The sequence below is a fragment of the Bos javanicus genome, chromosome 3 (assembly GCF_032452875.1).
Source record: "Bos javanicus breed banteng chromosome 3, ARS-OSU_banteng_1.0, whole genome shotgun sequence".
Taxonomy (NCBI): Eukaryota; Metazoa; Chordata; class Mammalia; order Artiodactyla; family Bovidae; genus Bos; species Bos javanicus.
In genome coordinates this window covers 42,939,387-42,945,529 of record NC_083870.1, presented here as the reverse complement: position 1 = coordinate 42,945,529, position 6,143 = coordinate 42,939,387, and positions in this window count along the sequence as shown.

Sequence of the window (6,143 nt, the reverse complement as noted above, 5' to 3'; positions counted from 1 at the left end):
GATTACTTTTATCAGAATCACCATGAGAACTTTACAGATATTTACTTATCTTGGGGCCATCCTCATCCTAACCTATTGAATTGAAATACCTGGTTTAGTAGCCTTGGAACCCGCAATTAAAAAAAATTTTTTTAAATATAGTATGCACAGAAAGAGTGAATGCAGATGAACATGGACATGTTAAAGGGCAGCAAGTAAACAAGTGAAGAGGTAGAGCATTACTGTTCTTCAGAGCCTCTTAGATGCCATTCATTGATTGTAGCTCTGTTACTGAGACTTCAACAATATCTTGAATTGTACATTAACCTTTCCCCTCCTTTCTTTGGGGATTTTATACCTATGTATGTTCTTACTCAGTCGTGTCCAACTCTTTGCAACCCCATGGACTGGAGCCTGCCAGGCTCTTCTGTCCATGGGATTTCCAGGCAAGAATACTGGAGTGGGATGCCATTTCCTTCTGCAAGGGATCTTCCCTACCCAGGAATGGAATCCACGTCTCCTATGTTTCCTGCTTTGCAGGAAGATCCTTTACCCACTGAGCCATCGGGGAAGCCCTTATACCTATATAGGTAACCCTAAGTAGAACACTGTTTCATTTGCCAGCTTTTGAATCTTACACTCATGCCTGCTAAGTCACTTTAGTCGAGTCCGACTCCTTGCTACCCCATGGACTGTGGCCCTCCAGGCTCCTTTGTCATGGGATTCTCCAGGCAAGAATACTGGAGTGGGTTGTCACTTCCTCCTCCAGGGGATCTTTCCAACCCAGGAATGGAAACCCTGTCTCTTGTGTCTCCTGCTTTGGCAGGCGAGTTCTTTACCGTTAGCACCACCTGGGAAGCCTCTAAATATAATCAAATGGTATATTTGATAGTGACTTTATTTTTCACTCAAAATTATGTTTTTGCTTAATTAATCCATAATGTTATATTTAGCTATGTCTATTCATTATAAGATTTTGCCACAACTTATTTATATAGGATATATATATATGTGTGTGTGTATATATATCTCCTACTGTTGATGGATATTTGGGCTACAGTTTTTACAATATGATCAAAATTTCTATAAACACTGTTTTACATTTTCCTGAATTACATGTAACAATTAACTTAGGGTGCAAGAATTCCTCTAAAGTGTATATATTCTAATGAAATCACTGGATTGTAGGAAATGTACACTTTCAGGTTTATAAGGAAAGCTAAACTATTTTCTGAAGCAGTTGAAATAATTTATATTCCCACCAGCAGCAAATAAATGCTGCTTATTACTAAACAGCTTACCGGTGACATTGTCTGACTTAGAAATTTGCCTTTCTTATTGCTTAAAATCATTTCCCATATTTTTTTAACTTGTATTTTCCTGATTACTAGTGAGGTTGAACATCTTATCATATATCTAAGGACTCTGTGTTTAGGATCATTGGAGCTGGCCCTTTTGTGGAATATCTGTACATTTCTTTTGCTGATTTCCTGGTGATTGGTTGTCTTATTTGGGGGAGATTTTAAAATATATTTATATATTTTAGAATATGTACATGTATTACCTTAAAACAATGGGCTTCCCAGGTGGCTTAGTGGTAAAGAATCAGCCTGCCAATGCAGGAGACACAGATTCTATTCCTGGATCATTTTATATATATATATATACACACACACACACACACACACACACACACATATATTTATTCTGGATGCTAGTCCTTTGTTGGTTTCCCCTTGTATCCTTCTGGGAGTTTTATAGTTTCAGGTCTTATGTTTATGTCTTTGTCTCTTTTGAATTTATTTTTGTATATGGTATAAGATAATCCCACTGTTCTTTAATCTATAGTTCCTCTTTTTTGGCTTTATTTTGGGTTATTATATTTTTAGCAATTACATTTTATCCTTCTTGTTGGCTTACTTGTATTTTTTTAGTAGTTACTTTAGGGTGTTTGCTGTTTAGTAGCTAAGTCATATCTGGCTCTCTGTGACCCCAGGAACTGTAGCCCGCCAGGCTCCTCTGTCCGTGAAATTTCCCAGGCAGTCATACTGGAGTGGGTAGCCATTCCCTTCTCCAGAGGATCTTGCTGACCCAGGAATTGAACCTGGGTCTCCTACGTTGCAGGCAGATTCTTTACCATCGGAGCCACCAGGGAAGCCTTTATTTCTTCCTAGTGCTTTCATAGATTTCTTCATTCTTACCTTTCAGCTCACTAGCTTGTTCTTCAACTGTCTTTACTCTCTTATCATATCATGCATTGAGTTCTTTATTTCAAATTTTTATTTATGCTATAGTATTTCCACTTGGTTATACCATGTAACTGCTAGCTCTTTCTTTATGTTAATAATATCTTCCTCACCTTTCTGAAGATGATTATAATGCTCACTTTAAATCTCTAGCTAATTAAGTGTTATTTTTCAGGTATAAGTTTCTCAGTTTGTTTTTTTTTTAATCCTGGTATCAAACATCTTGTTAGTGTGCCTGTGAGCTCACAGTCTTTCAGAGTATTCACTAGCCTTCATGAGAAGGTTAAATTCCAGGTTAGCCTTGTGGTAAATTTAAGGATAAGGGTAGAGTGGGGAAGCCATCCCAGGAGGGGTGTCAAGACTCTCCATTGTCTCTTTATTATTCCTCTTCCCCACAGTTGACACTGTTCTCTGGCTAATTTTGTCATGTTTTCACTTAGGGGGCTGCTTTTTCTTTTTCCTTTCCTCGTAACACGCTAGATCTCTGTATCAGTCCAGGAAGAATCATTTGAAGGAAATATATCTATTTCTCTATATTAAGGGATTTGTTATAGTGATTCAAGCCTACACAGTGGAAAAGAGCTGGTTAAACTGTCTCTGCAAGGCTGTTGTCTTCATTTCTGATGCTAGAGTTTGAAGCCTGTAGGGAAGTCAGTCAGAAGGGAAATGTGGATGTAAAGTCAGAGACAGCAAGGAAAATTTGGAACTTATAAGCATCAGCTGGAACCTGCAATGGTGGATGGGAACCCATGTCAGTTCCCACTGCTTTCAGTCTCAAGGCAGTAAGACACTGGGACCCTTCATTGTGGACCCAAACACATCTGACTCTTGAATCAGAAAAGATGAAGGAGGTTCTGGAGAGTCTGGATCATTTGATGTCCATGAAGTAAGCCAGCAAACTGGCAATGCTTATGAGTTTGGACAGCTCCTGGTTATCTTGCTTTTGTTTGAGAAAATAAACAAACAAGACAAAAACAACCAAACAAGTAAACAAAATAATCTGAGTGTTACGTCACTTCTACCATCCAATATTACGCAAAAGTCTAACTGGAAATACAGAGAAATGAATTCTTGGCAATGCAGTTCGTACTAGCCAAGTTGATACATTCCAAAGCCACCACAACCTCAGCATATGGAAAGTGATTAACTTTATTGGTAATGTTGTTTTGCTTTTCTGGCAATATGTTTCACACAGCTCTCTTCTTTTCTGACAAATCATTCTGAGGAGAAAGAGACAATTAAGATTATGCTCTGATCATAGGATTTTTAAAGAGTTCTTTATTGTACATTTCAGCCTAGGCATAAGAGTAGATGTGCATTTAAGGAAAGCTGGTTGTCTGAACTGCTCCTAAAGATAAGAAGATATAGCTATACCTTGACCAACACCTGCTCTTTTTATTAGTACAAAATATCATTCACCTAAGAATATCATTCTTTCCTTTGGATCCACAAATTAGAAACCAAGAGGGAAAAAATTCACAACTCTCCTATGCCTTTAATTTCTGGCACTGGCTTGTGACTGGTTAGTGCAACTTAATAGCATCCATCCTGGTCAACGTACTTCTATGTTGAATTTTCCACAACATACTTCTATGTGGCTCTGTAATACTAGGCCACAGGAAATCCAGGAAAATAAAATATAGTTGAAATTTTATTCTTATTTGGACATAATAACTGAATTTAAACTCCCACAAATGACTAAAATTAAAGCCTGTAGGGAAGTCAGTCAAAATACCAATAAATATAGTACTTATACCATAAATAATGATGTATTAAAATTGTTTATTTTACTCAATATTTGGATCTTTCTTAGAAGTCACAGAGCATGCTGGTGAAATAGTTATTATAAAAATGCTCCTAAATTAAGTAAAAAAAGATAGAGAGAGAAAGCAAGAGATGTCAATGCTCTTGCTGTAAACTATTTGGGGAAGATATTTTGGAAGATAAGTCTTCCAAATTAAGGACAGGCCAGATATTATGCTCTTTCATTGTCTTAGAAGATCTGAGAGACTAAGTAATCAAAATTGAGCAAAGAAGAAGAGTCTTCAAAACTTTAAACTTCACAAAGAAGTTTACCAGCTAGAAGGGGACAAGTGCATTGACTGATTTTCCTGAAAAATGACAATGTCTTGACAATGGCTATGAAAGCTTGATGACCCTTAACATCTCATGAAACAAAGGAGTCAGTAAAACAAGGTGAAGATGTTAAAGGGGGAGCATAAGAAACACAAAAGAAAGATGTCAAGGTGACAAGTTAAACATAATCCACGGAATAAGAAACGTCAGAAGCCTCCTCCACAGTACACCTACAAATATCTGCCCTTTTGTTAATACATAAAAGAGAGCCTCTCACTGTAACCCCTTCACTTCCTCATGAGGGTAAATTAGATGACTAGGCAGGGTGAGGGTGCCTAGCGGGAGAGATTTTACTGGGCAGCCAACTGGACAACGCATCCAGTGAACTGCATTTTACATTAACCAGTCTTTTGTTTGTTACTTCCAAATCCTGGATATTCAAGTCTTTCGACTGTACCTCATTTCTCCTGTATCACTCCACTCACAAAATCACAAAGGGGTTAATAGATTAAAGTAGGCATATTCACTGAATAAACCTTTTGTTTGTTAGGGAAGTATGGTACAGGATCCACTTTGACCCGAAAGCTTCTAATTTAAGCCAACTTTCAAAGACAGAAGGTAATCAGATTCTTGTGGTATCTTTGATTATATGAGACCTTACTCAAATTTGTAATCTACAAATGAGAGCCACAGATCTCTCATGACCTTGGATGTCTGTGACCTGGTGCCAGTGGAGGACACACTATGATCTCAAAGAGTCCACCCATTTGTCTTGGTATTAAATTCCACCATAGCCGAGAGCCTTTTAAGTTTTGTTTCTACCTAGTAGTAAAAATAGTATTATAGCAAATACCACAATGGGATACAAAAAACAATGTCTAAATAAGTTATTCATATCAATTTCTCTAATGAAGAATTGCTATAGTTAATTAGTTTCCAAGGCAAACCATTCAATATCACAGCAATCCAAGTCTATGCCCCAACTAGTAAGGCTGAAGAAGCTGAAGTTGAATGGTCCTATGAAGACCTACAAGACCTTCTAGAACTAACACCCAAAAAAGATGTCCTTTTCATTATAGGGGACTGGAATGCAAAGGTAGGAACTTAAGAAACACCTGGAGTAACAGGCAAATTTGCCCTTGGAGTACAGAATGAAGCAGGGCAAAGGCTAATAGAGTTTTGCCAAGAGAACACAATGGTCGTAGCAAACAGCCTCTTCCAACAACACAAGAGAAGACTCTACACATGGACATCTCATACACTAGTAATGTTCAAAATTCTCCAAGCCAGGCTTCAACAGTACATGAACTGTGAACTTCCAGATGTTCAAGCTTGTTTTAGAAAAGGCAGAGGAACCAGAGATCAAATTGCCTACATCCATTGGATGATCAAAAAAGTGAGAGAGTTCTAGAAAAACATCTATCTCTGCTTTATTGACTATGCCAAAGTCTTTGTGTGGATCACAATAAACTGTGGACAATTCTGAAAGAGATGGGACTACCAGACCACCTGACCTGCCTCTTGAGAAATCTGTATGCAGGTCAGGAAGCAACAGTTAGAACTGGACATAGAACAACAGACTGGTTCCAAATAGGAAAAAGAGTATGTCAAGGCTGTATATTGTCACCCTACTTATTTAACTTATATGCAGAGTACATCATGAGAAATGCTGGGCTGGAGGAAGCACAAGCTGGAATCAAGATTGCCGGGAGAAATATCAATAACCTCAGATATGTAGATGACACCACCCTTATGGCAGAAAGTGAAGAAGAATTAAAGGGCCTCTTGATGAAAGTGAAAGAGGAGAGTGAAAAAGTTGGCTTAAAACTCAACATTCAGAAA